The sequence below is a fragment of the Nanorana parkeri genome, unplaced genomic scaffold (assembly GCF_000935625.1).
Source record: "Nanorana parkeri isolate BGI_ZX_2015 unplaced genomic scaffold, ASM93562v1 scaffold136, whole genome shotgun sequence".
Lineage (NCBI taxonomy): Eukaryota > Metazoa > Chordata > Amphibia > Anura > Dicroglossidae > Nanorana > Nanorana parkeri.
This window is the reverse complement of record NW_017306404.1, coordinates 530,124-546,569: the sequence shown is the minus strand read 5'-3', so window position 1 is coordinate 546,569 and position 16,446 is coordinate 530,124. Positions and strand designations below refer to the sequence as shown.

Sequence of the window (16,446 nt, the reverse complement as noted above, 5' to 3'; positions counted from 1 at the left end):
CCCCCCCCCCCCCCCCCTCCTTCCTCAAAATAATAATATTTGCATTCTTACATTTGCAAAATCTTGTTTTCATTGCATTTGTTATTTTAGACCTAGTGACATCATCATTAGGTCCCTGTGCATCATTAGGTCCCCAGTGTGCTGTTCTATAGAGGAGTTCTGCAAATATCCAAATGCCTTCATGAATGGGTGTAAGTCTGGAGGACTGGCCATTTCTAGGCAGACTGCTTTTCCATGCAGGCAGTAATTCTCATATGTGATGGTTAGTGAGTGATAAAACGAAAAACCAATGAATGAAACAGTCAAGTTAAGGATAGTGATTTGGGTGAGGGAAGAGCTAGAACAGTGGTTCTCAACCTGTGTAACCTCAGGACCCACATTTGTCCTTGGTCATTAAGTCATGACCCAAGTCGCACTGCAATGGAACGCTCGTCTTTAGGGTACCACACGTTCCAGTGCGGGCGTTGGTCACGATCAATGATGTCCTCAATGCTGAGAAATACAAGCAGATACTTATCCATCATGCCATACTATCAGGGAGGTGTGTGATTGGCTCAAAATGTATTCTGCAGCACGACAACGACCCCAAACATACAGCCAATGTCATTAAGAACTATCTTCAGCATAAAGAAGTGAAGGTTTGACCCCCACAGAGCCCTGATGTTAACATCACCGAGTCTGTCTGGGGATTACATGGAGACCGAAGGATTTGAGGCAGCTGACATCCACAGAAGATCTGTGGTTAGTTCTCGAAGATGTTTGGAACAACCTACCTGCCGAGTTCCTTCAAATTCTGTGTGCAAATTTACCTAGAGGAACTGATGCTGTTTTGGAGACAAATGCAGCTTCGTATTCTTTAATACATCATTAAATGTATTTTTGCTGATAGAAGGAAAGAGCAAAAGTGACAGAGAGCTAAGCATGCCAGTCCGCCGTTTCATTTTTCACTGTGCAGTGACAAGCTGGGGGAGGGACAAGACCTGTAAGTGTTTGTGTACTGCAGAGACAAAAAATCAGGTCTCCTGCTCTGTCAGATAGTGTTGTGTTGTTTGCCAGAGCTGTATAAAACTCGGAACTGGATAGGCAAATGAACAAATCCATTGGCAGATAAAACAGCAATCCTATATTTATGTTTATCTACATTTTGCTGCTCACTAGAGTGCAGCTTTAACTAATGTTTGTATTTCCATGTTTGCCTTGACTTCAGCGTTTATTAGCATGTTTTTAAACATTGATAAGACTGTTTACACTAAGGGGATCACATTCACGTTTCTTCTGTTTCCTGGGCTTTGTCTTCTCACCACTCGGGTTCTCCTCTCTCCATGATTTCCTCCGCCTATTACACTTTTTTGTACCATTATATGCTTACATATCCTGCTTTTCCACATTTCAATGATGCAAAGATGAGGACCAGCCCCCATTTTTTTACTTTGCTTTCCATCATTCCCCCTCTTAGTGCTCACTCACATCATGTGCACTCATTGCTGTAGCATTGCATTTTTTAAAAACTCACTTCAATGCAGATCAGCACCCTATATTACAGTATGAAGGCCAATACACTGCAGCACCATGCATTGGAAGGAATTGGGACCTACTGAAAATGCATCAGGCTTGCATTGGAAAATTCAGCAAAATGCATGATGCCACATCTAGGGGCAGATTTACAAAGCAGTCAAATGACTTTCACTGGTGGTAAATCAATCACTGTAATTTAAAACACAAATACCTAGAAGATTCACCTGCAGTGAAGGTTTTGGAGAACCTCAGATTCACTGCTTTATAAATATGCCGTCTAGGTTGTATGAGACCTTAAATTCCTTTTGCTATTTCATAAGGCCCCTTTCACACAGGCTTGTGAAAACTGGCAGGTGAACCTGATCAGAAGCCCAATGTTAGTCTATGGACAGGCGTCTGTTTACATCTGGTTACCCCCGGCTCTGAACAGGTCCGGAAAAACAAACGGATCAGTGTTATGTTTTGACGGACCTGACCACGCCGGATTGGGGTAATCTGATGTAAACAGGCACATGTCTGTTTACATCTACTTCCCCATAGACCAACATGGGTTCAGTAATTTCAGTTCTGTCATCCATCGCAAGATGAAGGAAAAAAACTGGGCAGACACGGATGTTACAACGGTGACATCCATTCTGATCAGCAAGGGAACCGTGCATGGATCCCCTCCTGATCGGACTGGGTGAAAGGGGCCTGAGTAATCTTGGCATACCTCCAAACATTCTGAGATTTGTTTGTGAGGAAGTTTAGTGCAATAGAATGTTGTAGATAATGTAAGTTATTTACAGAGATCTAAACATAAGACCAAAAAGAGGACATGAGGGGCAGAAGAATTTCCTTATAAAACAGGAGCCATGCTTCCAAACAAGGGGCTATTGGGAGCTGTGTCACTGGATAAGTAAGGGGCAAGTGCCTCTGCTTTAGTCCAATTAGATCTCATTATATGATTCTCATTGCCTAAACCCCCTAACATACAGCTGCAGATTTTTTTTTTAAAGCCGAACTTCAGGCAAATGGTAAAGGACAACTCCACACAAACCAGACTCTGCAAGGCTGAGAGACGCTATTAGAATCTTATTGCAGTCTGTGTGTATATGGTGATACACTTTCTATATAATTACCAGGACAGAAAGTGACATGAATTCTCCCCAAGAGGGACACAGACAGCAATAAAAAGCTAGCAGTAATTATAACCCTTTCCTACTCTTACCAAAAGAAAAAAAATTGTTTTGCTGAAACCTGGCTTCAAAAAGACCTTTTGATCTAGTTATGCAGTAAGAAATATTTTAATGCATTTTTACCTACAACTATCATTTGCACATGCGGGCTGAATGAGAGAAATCCATTGCTTACAAAAACAGCGTGGAAAGCAGCTGCCGCTGCTGAATACCTGAACAGAGCCTGCATCAGCTTTGATGACGTCGCTGTGCAACCAACAATTTTGCGACCTGACTTCCTCAAAAATTGAAAAGTCGACTCCTGTCGAGCAGAGGGGGCATACCCCCATCACAAAATGTTGGTGCTTCAGCGGTTACCAGAGTACTGCATGTGAGTAGTCCCAGAAGGCAATGTTGGTGCCTTGACAGTTACAGGGGCCAGGTACTCTTCTTTCTTTCTTTGGCAGAACCCAGGGCCAAGTCGCACATTTGACCGCTGCGGCCCTGGTAGTTCTGCCAGTGCCTCCTTCCCCTCTACTCTCCAGTGTTACAATACAGTCTCCGCTACCCGTCTGCTCTCCAGTGTTACAATACAGTCTACGCTACCCGTCTGCTCTCCAGTGTTACAATACAGTCTCCGCTACCCCTCTGCTCTCCAGTGTTACAATACAGTCTCCGCTACCCCTCTGCGCTCCAGTGTTACAATACAGTCTCCGCTACCCCTCTGCTCTTTAGTGTTAAAATACAGTCTCCGCTACCCCTCTGCCCTCCAGTGTTACAATACAGTCTCCGCTACCCCTCTGCTCTTTAGTGTTAAAATACAGTCTCCGCTACCCCTCTGCTCTCCAGTGTTACAATACAGTCTCCGCTACCCCTCTGCTTTTTAGCCCTCGTTCACACCTGAACGTTTTGTAGCGCGTTCTACGCTCGACGAACGCCCTACAAAACGCTCAAAAATATAAATCCCATTGTATTCAATGGTCTCGTTCCCACCTTGGCGTATTTCCGCCCGTCCCTAACGCGCTACAAAACGGCCCACGCCTGAAAAGGTACAGGTACTACTTTGGGCCGTTTTGTTGCGCGTTTCCATTGGGATACAGCCAAGTAGCCTATGGAACCGCGCGACAGACGCACATATGCAATACGCCTAGGTGTGAACGAGACCTTAGTGTTAAAATACAGTCTCCGCTACCCCTCTGCTCTCCAGTGTTACAATACAGTCTACGCTACCCCTCTGCTCTCCAGTGTTACAATACAGTCTCCTCTACCCCTCTGCTCTCCAGTGTTACAATACAGTCTCCGCTACCCCTCTGCTCTCCAGCGTTACAATACAGCCTCCGCTACCCCTCTGCTCTCCAGTGTTACAATACAGTCTCCGCTACCCCTCTGCCCTCCAGTGTTACAATGTAACAATGAAATCCAGAGTTCCACAACTCATAATGCAGCCCCCAGAAAGTTACTCCAGCCCCATTCACTGGCTAGCTCCCGCATTCCTTAGCCAGAATATGAAGGCGTAGATGAACAGGGCGCTCTTTAAACAAGTTATAACGGATTTTGTCTGCCTCCGGGACGGGGACACCATGACCGGATCGATTCTCTGGCAACCAATCGTCTAACTGCGATTACTCCCCCCAAGGCCCAGTTGCACATGCGAACTTTGTGACCCTGGTCGTTCCGCCAGTGGCTTGAGCATTGTCAGGGCCACCCACGGCTTAAATTTTAGCCGATGGAGCAAGAATCAGACAGAATTCAAGCAGTGTATTGCCAGCTTATGGGAAGAGAGTGGAAATATAAGAGTAAGGTAGCATACCTTAATGATTTTTGATGGGCATAACATTTAAAATAAAATATAATATACCATCTGTGCTGGTAGGTGTATAAAACAACGAAAATGGCAACTAATTCAGACAATTAAAATCTTTGTAATGTAATTTTCTAATGTTGCTCAAGATATTAATACATGCATAGTTAATACTTGGCAAAATGACTGTACTTCAGTTGCTTCCATTAAACAATCTAACATACATGGCCACAAAACTCTACTGATTAAATGCAGCGGCATAAAGAAATTGCTATAATTTTTACATTATCTGATCATGCAATTCAGGGAACAAAGTCATGATTGTACAGTCAATGATCCAAACATAAATGTTTTTAAGGCTTGATATGATTCATAGCTATTGGATATTATGTGTGATTATGTCACTATAGAGCAGAAGAAAGACGACAAATTGCACTTTAATAGCCACGATGGTTAAATTGCCACTGAAGATGCAGCCAGCCGACGTGTCAAACAATTACATCATTGCTGGTATTACTCATATACAACGTGTCAGCCGATTTGATCATTTCAACATATTATCCCTCTAAGTGGTTTTATAGATGCATAGCTATCTGACATCACCCCCTAAAAGTGCTGCACATTAAAAATGCCTATCTTCTTGTACACTTATTCTAGGAAATCTATTTGTGTCAATAGTAAAATACAAAAAAAGCAAAAACAAAAAAAAAACAACAAGCTGGTTTGTCCAACTGAACACAAAAGGCCCAACAAACAATAATGGAAGTTAAAGAATAACATTTGTAAACAATTGGACAATGCTAAGCAAACGCTAGGAGAACTGTTTAGAGCAATTGCTTTTACAAACTGGAAACATGTCTAGGTTTAACCGATTTATTGGTAAATATTCTGTAGTTGAAATGGCAGCATTGTGAAGTAATCACTTAAAGAAGAACGCCGGGCTTTTTCTTAAACCTTGCAGTGGGGTTACCCTTGCACTGCAAGGGCTAAGTGCTTGTTTATGTCTGGGTGCAAATATAACAAAGGCATACTCAGTTGATCCTCAGAGCTGGCTTGCTGTTAGATAGGTCCCTGGAGCCTCTCTCCCCCTCCACTGCAGTGAGTGTGAGTCATCACATTCTATAGTATAGTTGGAGTAGTCCCACAATTAAGTTTGCCAGTCAATCTCAAAAATCACAGTCACTTCAACCTTGCTGGCTTATTGGAAGTGCCCGATACCGAGATTTACTAATTGGTCCTTTATTTCTACCTAATTTTGTCTACTGTTCTTTGAGGTGAACTTGTGGCCAGGCTACGGATATTCAAGTATTTATAAAGTCTTGGTAAGCAGTAAAAGAGTTATAAAAAAAAATAACAACTCGCCTACCTTTGTATCTGTTCTATTCAAACACAGCCCTGGGGCAGAGATGGGGGGGCCCGTTGGTGTCCGGCCGCCGGTTACCATCGGATCGGTATGCTGCGGCCCCCCCATATCTGCGCCAGGAGTGTCCATTGCTCACATTGGCTGACGGGCCCCCTGTGTGTGTGTCCATCGCAGCGCGCCCGTGTACTCAGGCGGCTGTCTGCTGGGTCCTCATGCCGAGGCCCAGGGCTGCCCCCTGCCAATCCTTAAAGATGGTGGCAGCAGCATTCGTTTTCCCTATTTTAGGGCTTGTTCACACCTTGTCCGGATCATGTCCAGACCAAAAAAGCTTCCCAATGTATCACCTATGATATTTATGGGCTCTGTTCCCATCAGCACAGTCCGTTACTGGCCAGACATAAGAAGTACTGCTTGACTCATTTTCTCTGGTCTGGAATGCACTGGAACGCATAGAAAAGCATTAAAAATGCATGGAAACACACTGGACTGCACCTGAAAGCCCATTTTCAGCTAAAAGAACAACAACAAAAACGCTCAAAATCGCAGTATAATCACGGCAAAAAGCAATGCACCATGTTCCAGATCTGTCCGGAAAATGGTTAAACCTGGTCTTAGGCTTTTTTCTTCCTTCATTTTCACTAGGTGATCCAGCCAGAAATACACTTCCTGTCTTAGGGTGGCTCCACTTTATGGAGGAGCAATGAAGCCTCCCTTGGACAGCAGGATTGTCACCCTGTTGAGGGGGTGGTGTTAGATGGACTAGCAGATTTAGATGGACTTGATTAACAAAGTTTTATCCTTTCCTTTTGGGATAAAGGTTTTACAAACATTAATAAAAAGTGACCATTGTTAGCACTCCTGTCAGTGTTAAATGGTTTGCCTCAATCCTCTATCTGACACTTTGCTGGACAGTTTAGTCTTACTGGAAGGATCACCAGGTGAAAATAAAGGGGAAAAAAGCCTTAAAAAGAAAACTAATGCAGCGAGTGTGAATGAACAGGAATCTGAGCTAAATTTCTGAAATGAAAATCAAAGTGTCTCTTTTTCATTTAGTCAACGAGTAAAAATATCACCCTGCCTGGTGTGCCCAAAAAGAATCTGCCTTCTAACAAACACCCCTACATTTTATTATAATAGTAGCAGGACTGCATATCTTTTAAATGCTAGGCCATAGTTTTTTAGTACAATCATTCAGGTGGTTCTATGAGCATTTTTCCATGGTGAATCCACTGAAAATTGCAATCTATAGTGACTAACTCTGCGGCTATGAAGAAGACATCATAGAGTGCCTTCAACTGCCTCAACAGCACTACTCGCCTCTGTGGTCTGTCGCTATGGTCCCTGAAAATGAAAACTTCAGGAAGTCAATATTTGCATAGGATTAGGCATCTTCCCTGTGTGACTACATTGTGCATTGCTATGGGGGGTGGGGGTAGAAGAATATGCAGACCTACTTCTATCTAGAAGGCCTGCTTTATGACCGGGGCTGCTTTTTTAAGCCAAGAACTCAGGAGCCAGTCTGTCCAATCCAGGAGCCAGCAGGCTTTATCTTAGGAGCCAGCTCCATTGCCAACAATTAGAGAAAAGCGCAAAAGTTAGGTGCCAGCTGTAATTTTTAAAGCGCATTGGCGACCTGGCTCCTGGGATTTGTCTAGCCCTGCTATTGTATTAATGTGCTTTATGCACAGCCACCTCACCCCAATACCCTCCTATGTCACATCCTACGAGGTGACTACTAGGAAATTATTAGAGGTATATACAGAATACAGGAGCCTGGTTCACTAACAATCATAGTATCTCTCATGAAAAAAATAAAAATAAAATGTAATTGTATTGCCATTCTTGTAAAAAAAAAAAAGAGCCTGCTGTTGAAAGCCCTGACAACAAGTACACTATTTCAGTGTGCTGTACCCTTTTAGCAGATGTTGGGGATAGCGGATGGCTGTTTTTAATCTGTGAGGTTTAAGGACCACTGATATCAAGCTTGTTCAGCTGCCCTGTTTGTCTTCCATCCATGTTCGTGTAAACAAGCAGGTTTGGGTTCCTGCCAGTCCTACAATAGTTATGTCATCTGATTACATTACACATCCACCAGACTAAGCTGGATAATATTCCACTGCAATAATGCGCTACGGTAAAAGAAGCCTGGCCATGCCAGAAAAGAATCAGTGGACAGTATCCATTATACGATTATATAGCAGAATTAGATATGCAGAGCAGGCCTGCAGATAACAAACCATCACAAAACAGCCCCTCAGTTGCTAAGGGACAGTACTAGGCTTCCCCGCAAACACAGAGCTGAGACCTCTCTTAGGCAAAAGGTTAGGAGACCACCATAAAACAATTGTTAACACTGCCAGCTGTGTATACCCATAAATGGCACCAACTTGCCGATTTGTTAAACCAAACAACAAATATTTGCATTGACTTGATGACAGAAGCCCCCTGCTCATGTTGAACCTCCGGAAACTTGTTGGTTTGCTGTTAAAAAGACAACTTACATTTCCCTGGGATGGTAAAGCAATCAGACTGAACACCACACAGGTATATACTTTGTAAAAAAAGAATTAAAAAAACAAACTAAAAATATAGAGGTTTGTCAGTCACCGTGGTACAGACATCAAGCTTGTACTATAATAGCAACTATTTATTATACGGTAATTATATTATACAGGATTTACATAGTGCCAACAGTTTGCACGGTGCTGTACAATATAACAAAGACATTACAGTTACAATACAATATTTACTAATCCTTCAAAAATATAACGCGTAAATGTAAAGGGATGCCATTTATTTATACTTACAGTAATATTCTACAGTGCTAGTTAAACAATTTTAGGATTTTTTTGTACTCTCTCTCTCTCTCTATTTGTACACATTATTGCAATAGTGTCATTCTAGTACAAAAGAGCATTTTTGTCTTTTTCCGGGTTACGATTTCTATACTGGAGTTCCATTTTGGATGTAGGAATTTTCTGGGCTAGAGGACCATCCATAGTAATATTATATAACACCTATATATATTATTTTACTGTACCGGAATTGTTAGGTAAAATAGAATTATACAATGATGTATCTGATTGGCTGGCTATGCCTTATTGAAGAAATATAGTGTTTTAAATTTTGGTATAGGTTTATATTTGTGTGTGTATTTTTAAGGATCACTCAAAAAAAAAAAGGTGCTAATTTAATATTGGTTTGCTGTGCCGTCACTGGGAAACCCTAATATTCATATTTCCAGTTTCTTGTTTATTGCAAAGGAATCAGTCAGTCTCTATGTATTATACATATATATTTAATTCCTAGTTTGTAGTATATGTATTTGTTTGATCCCCACACTCTTGTCAGTGATCTATCCCTATATTTGTCTTCCCTGTCTCTATACTGTCTTTCTCATGACACCAACAGTCTGAAAATAAAGTAGTTGGTTTATGTGCTTTACCTAGATGTTTTTAGCCATTTGGAGGGGGGCCATGCTTCCCACTGACCACAAATGCAGGAAGCATTCTTTCCACTGACCACCAATCAACTCTCCCCAATGGGTCTCACTTACTACCAATGTAAGCATCACAATAACCAGTATAGTAAGGGGGGACTTTCTTGACCACCAGTCTAAGGGGGCATTTCAATGACCATATATATATATAAAAACACAAAAACACACACATAAACAAACACACACACACACACACACACACACACACACACACAGAGGACACAGCAGGATACTAGTCCATCCACGTTGTTCAGCGTGGATGGAGTAATACGTTTTTTTTCAGCCTGCAAAAATATATATGGCCAGCTTTGAGCTACATTCACACTATGTTGTGCTCTGTATGCAGTGAAAAATCTGTCAGGCTAGACGCTGTGTTTATGCTTCTAATGCATTAAATGATGTGCGTTTACATGCATATTTATTTATTCTTGCTATTTATATAGCACCGACAATTTATGCAGCGCTTTACATAATGCAGATTCACAAGGGTTTAGATGCATCTGGTACCAAATCCTAGCATCAAATCCCCTTACGTGCATTTACAAGTTAAAATCGATTCCTACATGCACCTAACTTCTATATTCTATACACAGATAATCTAACTGCAGATAAAAGCATCTAAAACGCAATGTGTGAATAGATCCATTGAAAATCATTAGATGCATATATATGAATTTAGAAAAGCTTTTTAAACACATAGAAAACGCATGATGTGAATCTGTAAATTGATGATGCTATATAAATACCTGTAATAAATAAATGAATAAATAGATCTATTCGGACCTAGTGTGAATGTATCCTTAATCTGAGGTGTGATCCAACTTCACACTGCTGCAGTCTACTGGAAGGAGCAGGCAATGTAGACAAATAGACTGCACATCTTTACTGAAGCATACACACTGTAGTGCTCAGATGGCCACTTCCAAGAGGCCAATAACAATGCAAAAAAAATAAATACCAAAAATGTATTACGCTGACCGTACACCAGTGGAATTTAATTTGAAATAACATTGTTTTTGGAACATTCTTTGTATTTTTTAACATTTAATGGCGTTAAAATCGACAATTAATTTAGACCATAGGGGAGCAGGATGGAAATTTTTTTCTTGAACAAATGAAATTCTAACAGTGAATTTGGTTTTCCTTGAGAAACCCCATTACTTCCAAAATCAAATGTTAAAATCAAACAGTAATTTTACGAAATCTTGAACTGCAGGTTTCTTATAGTGTTATCAAATGGTCTGATAATATTTTTCGTCTGAAAGTTCATTTGAAAACCTACCAGTGCATGCCCAACTGTAATCTGCAGCAGCAAGAAGGGTGATAAGCTATGATGTGACATCTGCAATTCTATTTACTTTGCTCAAGGTAAACAAAGAGGTCACAAGGGGGCTGATTTGTTTTAAAAGTGAACTTTTCTATCCTTTAATTTAAAACAAACAGCAAACCTACAACACCAATTATTTCAACAGACATAATAATAATAGTCACAAATAAAATGTAAAAGCCCCAATATCTGTATAAAATGTGTTAGCCACCTTTGGCTAATGGTTGTAGTTGATAAATTCCATAAACGTAAAACTCTGCTACCATCTCCAATGTTTGTGTTCTGAATTGCTTCTATTAGCACATTAATGCAGTTTTGAATCAAAGTGTGATGTACTTAATGTACTTCCCTAATAAGCTGCATACACCCCCACCTCCTCTCTCCCGCCTTCTTACAGTGACCCAGCTCCCCACCTCGGGATCCTACACCTCCGACCCCCCCCCCCCCCCCCCCCCCATTCATACCAGGCAATAAAGCCAGAATGGCTATCAGAATATGATCTGCTGTGCAGAGATAATAGAAATATATATTTCAGGTAGGCATACTTGGAAATAACTGAACACAATTTTTAGGGCTGATGCAGACTTGGGCGATTCGGGACGCGCGTCCTGGGACTGCGCGATCGTGCACAATTGCACACAGCGATTGCTGCGCGGCTCCAATGATTGTAATGGGGTTACATCCGCACGGCAATCGCAGAAAAAACTTACATGTTTTTTGTAAGTTTTTTGTGACACACGGATGTTTTAGCCGCAATCGTGTTTGATTGCACGGGCGGAATCACGGCGGGAAACCGCTCAATCCTCCCCAGTGTGACTAGGGTGCCATTATAAAATAACAGCACCACCAGCGGGATTGGCAGTGGTGGGTGACTCCCTGACCGCACGGCAATCGGCGCGGTATCGTGCACGATTGTCACAGGGTCACTGATTGCGCAGGTGTGAACCTGACCTTAATGAATACATATCTGTATTAAAGTGTGTTCTTATGTCTTCCTGGGGCTCCACATCTACACACAACCTGTTTGAGGCTGGCCATAAAAGCACGGGAAGGCCATCAGAGAGCTTGATGTAACATTCAGGCCAGGATGGGGCGGTTTAGGGGTACTCCTATGGAGCTAATGAGTACTTTGGGCATTAGTAGATTAGTGAAAGAGACGGAAAATGTTAACAATACAAGCACTGTATGATGAGACACATGGAAAGAATGGTTGGTCCCAGTGCTACGTATGATGAGAAACTGTCTTCCTGCCCATCCATCTCAAAAAACCATCTGCTCATTTATGACTAGCAGTACTCAATTCCACTGTGCTAAGGGCTACATGCCATAATAAGAAGTCCAAATCTGCACTTTAAATGCTGCCTAAACAGCAAAATCCATCTCTAAATGGAACATGGCTAAGAGAAACGTGCACATGCTAAGTTGTTAGGGCTTTACTACTAGAAAGCAGTCACCTTAGCTCAGGTCAGTCTGACCTACTTCTGAAACCACTTGAAAAACTTCCCACTTCCCATTATGTAAGTCTATCACTCACTGCAAGCCCTTCAGCAGTTTCAAAGTGCCCGACACAAACAGTCATGGTCAAAATAACAATTTTGACTTGTGTTATATAATATAGATGGCTCACTTAAAATATATATAAAATAACGTGGCTAATAGATATGTGTGACAAGCATGGTCACTATTAAATAGAATTACATATTTAAGGTGATGTATCACATATTTGTGCCTTAGATATTAAACTGGATTACTGCACTTATGTTACGAGCCTACCTGTACTCAGTTCTGATAAGCGGGCCTGTCTGCATCAACATAAAATACAATTCACGGATTAAGTCAAGGGTGGACACATCTAAGTAGCCAATGTTCCTCAAAAATTCCATATTTCAGTTTTTCCCTAGTTGTTTTCAATGAAGCTGGCTCCTAAAAATAAATCCTGCTGGAATACACAAACTGGCTGCTCAATTCCATAATAATTTGTCCATCCCTGTGCATAACTGCTGCCATTTAGAATACTGCATTGCCATTTGCAGTACCCCATGTAAGACAAACAAATAAGAAAAGCAGAGATGCTGACCATGGGAGCTAGATTGTTGCCTTCAATTGAAAAGTATTTCCTACACATAGCACTTCAGCTGAAATGTTCTGCACATCTTACACATGAGATTTAACATGTTCTGTAGGGATTGCTACATAATGGAAAGGTACCTACATGCCAGGATTCTATCAGACCTGGGTGCAAGAGCACAAAATATCAATTAAGTAAAATATATGATAAGCATAGAAGCATTAATCAAAGCAGATTTGACCATCGCTAGCCGTGTCCCTGCTGGGGAGATTCATCCTCTTTACTTGTCCTGTGACACAGCACACAAAACAGAGCAGATCGCTCCTATTTATCAAAGAGGCTAGCGCACCTTAATTGATTAGGAGCAGGATCTACTCCATTTCTCAGTTTACTGCACCACTCTTTGTCAACTGCCCCATGTGTACATAAAAGGTATAAAGATTGGAGAAAGCACATCCAAACTCTGACCAACACTCACATTGGAATTTACAAAGTTTCCATTTATCACATAACTTGCAACATTGCAACTGTGATAATGTTTATAAGAACAAAGTGTGAGGAATAGATTTGCAACTCCTCCAAAATAACAAGATACATCTTAACAGCTCCAGTACTGTACACACACAAAACAGGCAGGAATCAGAACAGAATGGATTATAACAATTATATTTGGATCTGTGAACAGGTTAGGAAGAATATCTAAGTACATAAATAACACAGTTACATCCAAATGTATTGTTTCCCAATCTACTTCTCACCCAATAACAAGAATACACTGTGCTGTTTTTTTCCCAGACTCATCAGCAAACAATTCATTTTACTTTCAGACTTTGTACACCCAGGTGCCAGATGTAAACACTCACCCAGCACCTTGTGAACATTCTGTTTGAGGCCTGAATGAAGGGGGCAGAATAAACTGGGGTGGCTGCAAACACAGGTGCTGTATTCGGTGTCCATTTCAATGTGCCGCAGAAAAAGTGTGCTAGTGTGGGCCGAACTATCCCTTATTGTTCAAGGTAACGACTACCCCTCCTTTGACATCAACATGCAACAGGCCTTATATTTTTCTCAATAACTGTTAAAGCTGAACTCCAAGCAGACATAAAATACAGATTCCTATCAATCTGACTTGGTATCAGCCTCTTGCATTACCCATTAGAGCAGAGCTCAGATTGGAAGAACAAGAAGCAGCACAAGAAGCCAAGCAGCTGTGCTGAAGGGCTATAGTGCTTACAAGGAGCATGTTAATAGGAGGAGAGAGTATAAAATGTAAGAGAAATTAGCTCATTAGTCTTCTGCTTCCCCTTTCACTGTCCAATCTCAGGTTGGGAGAGGAAAAAAAAAACCTGTAAGCGTTAGTGATAAAGTATTTTGCCTTGCCAGACAAGGCAGTGCTTTGGGACAAAGCTGTATAAATTTCAATACAGGATGGACAAAAATACAAATCCTTTGGGAAAACAGCTCCTTTATCTTCTCAAAGCACAATCACTGGTAAGAAAAACAATCACAACCCCTCCATTTAACTGTGCAATTCTTCTAACCCTTGACCTCTAATTTTCTTGAATGTTTGTCTGGGCAAGCTTTATGCACACGACAGCCTTACATGGGATAATTCTGACATCTTAAAAACAAACCATTTAACAGCAGCTAAATCATTGGTATGACTAATACTTATTTGCCATTGATGTCTCACAGGCTGGATTTTGCATTATTCAAGAAAAAGGTACACATATTCCATCTCCACACCAATCAAGACAACATTTCTACATGCTCGAAAAAAAGGTTATAGCAGTGAAGGTCTTTAAACCTACATATATTTTAACCTAGATTCTATGCAGTGGTAAAGCCCTCCTCCAGACAGTTTTGTGTAGACTTGGGAAGGGTTTAAACTTCAGTTGGGTTTTTACTGCTCTGTGTCTCCACTGAGGAGATATCGATTTACTTCCTTTACAGACCGACGTCTGGACAGGACTTGAAAAGAAATGTCCCCAGTGGGGTCACAGGTCATAATAAATATCTAATAGCCCAGGGGCCAAAAGGGCAGACATCTGTCCCTTTTTTTTTCAAAACAATTAAGATTGCAGATATTGGAATTTCCTTCTATATTTTTCAAAAAATATATTGACTGTAATAAAGTTATAAATTCCCAACCCAAAAGATTTTGTTTTTGCTTTGTCGCTGTTGTACCCTTACTCCCTGTTGTGTCACCTGTCAAACAGAGAGGAAGAAGGAATCTCCCAAATGGGGGCACATGTGGGAATTATTATACAGGATTGATATAGCGCCAACAGTTTGCACAGCGCTTTACAATCTAAGGAAGACATTACAATCACAATACAATTCAAGACAAGATGGTAAGGAGGGCCCTGCCCGTGAGAGCTTACAATCTAAAAGGGAGGTGATAAGTGATACATGAGGAGGTAGCTGTGTGGGGATGAATTGTTTGAGAACGTGATGGTTCAGTGGTTAGGTTGAGGTGGGATAGGCTTCCCTGAAGAGATGAGTCTTTAGGGAAAGCCTATAGGCAGTCAGAGTGGGAGATAGACGGACAGGTTGGGGTAAAGTGTTCCAGAGGATGGGAGAGACTCTAGAGAAGTCCCGGGGGCGAGCATGGCAGGCGTTGGCATGGGAGCTAGAAAGCAGGAGGTCTTTGGAAGAGCGGATTGGACGGTTAGGGTGATACTTTTGAGACAATGAGCATTTTAAATTTTTTTTAAACCTTCCACATTAAATCTAGAAGTAAGGGAAACATTTTTTGATGGAGCTGGCCAATTCTTTCCCCCTCCACTCCACTTTTTTCATAACATATGAGGTGACACTGAGCTGATTGTCACTGGATACTACTGCCCCTCATTGCACCCCATTGTTTGCATACTGGCAGCATCTAACAAACTGGCCATAACAGCTATAAACCAAAACCCAGAAAAGGTCAGAATATACTAATACTATATCCTTATCACAGGGGTGGACAAATTCATATGAAATTCAGGAGCCAGTAGGATCTCTTGACAACAACTAAAGAACACCTCAAAAGTGGAGGCCAGCTGTAATTTTTAAGGAGCATTGGTTACCTGGCTCATGGGATGTGTCCAGCCCTGCCTTAACAAGCCTTTTAATTACATTGTTTCATCCTTTCTTTTTGGATAAGAGCAGGAGGCATCTGAAATGTCCAGCAGGGCTATCATGAGCTTTTTGTGTCACAGGGCAGAGACAGTAATAAAATCAATACGTATTTGCTGTTGTGATAATCAATGAAGAGTTGCTCAGAGCATATTATATGAATAGCATTAAAACAGACACATATTATATGCTTCTACTATGTGTTGGCAATATATGTATATAGTATACAGATGCCAAAGAATTGACATGACAAACCTGTCTGTAATCTCAACACCAACACCTTTTGACATAGGTTCACCCTTCTATTCTAAAGGATTAAGGAACAGATTTTCATTTTCCACTTAACACTGAATGCCTTCAGTTCCATCTATCACCATAGAAGCAACAGTTACATAATCAAGTCGCACTACGTATTAATATACAGCACCGTCTCGGTGGATCTTTCCTCATCGATTCCCCATATGTCTTCATACCAAATAAAGAATGCCAGGAAATAAATGTATTGCAAAACAAACAAGCAAAAAAAACCCCAAAAAACATAAAAAACCACAAAAAAGAGTAGTTAAGTAAAAAAAAATAATTATATATATATATAT

At 41.1% G+C, this 16,446-nt stretch overlaps 1 protein-coding gene across 4 annotated transcripts in view; it reads right to left on the bottom strand.

The window, feature by feature from the left end:
* Window positions 1-16,446, bottom strand: part of LOC108785006 (schwannomin-interacting protein 1) — a 323,306-nt gene that overhangs the window by 36,127 nt on the left and 270,733 nt on the right. The gene's annotated exons all lie outside the window — the stretch shown is intronic.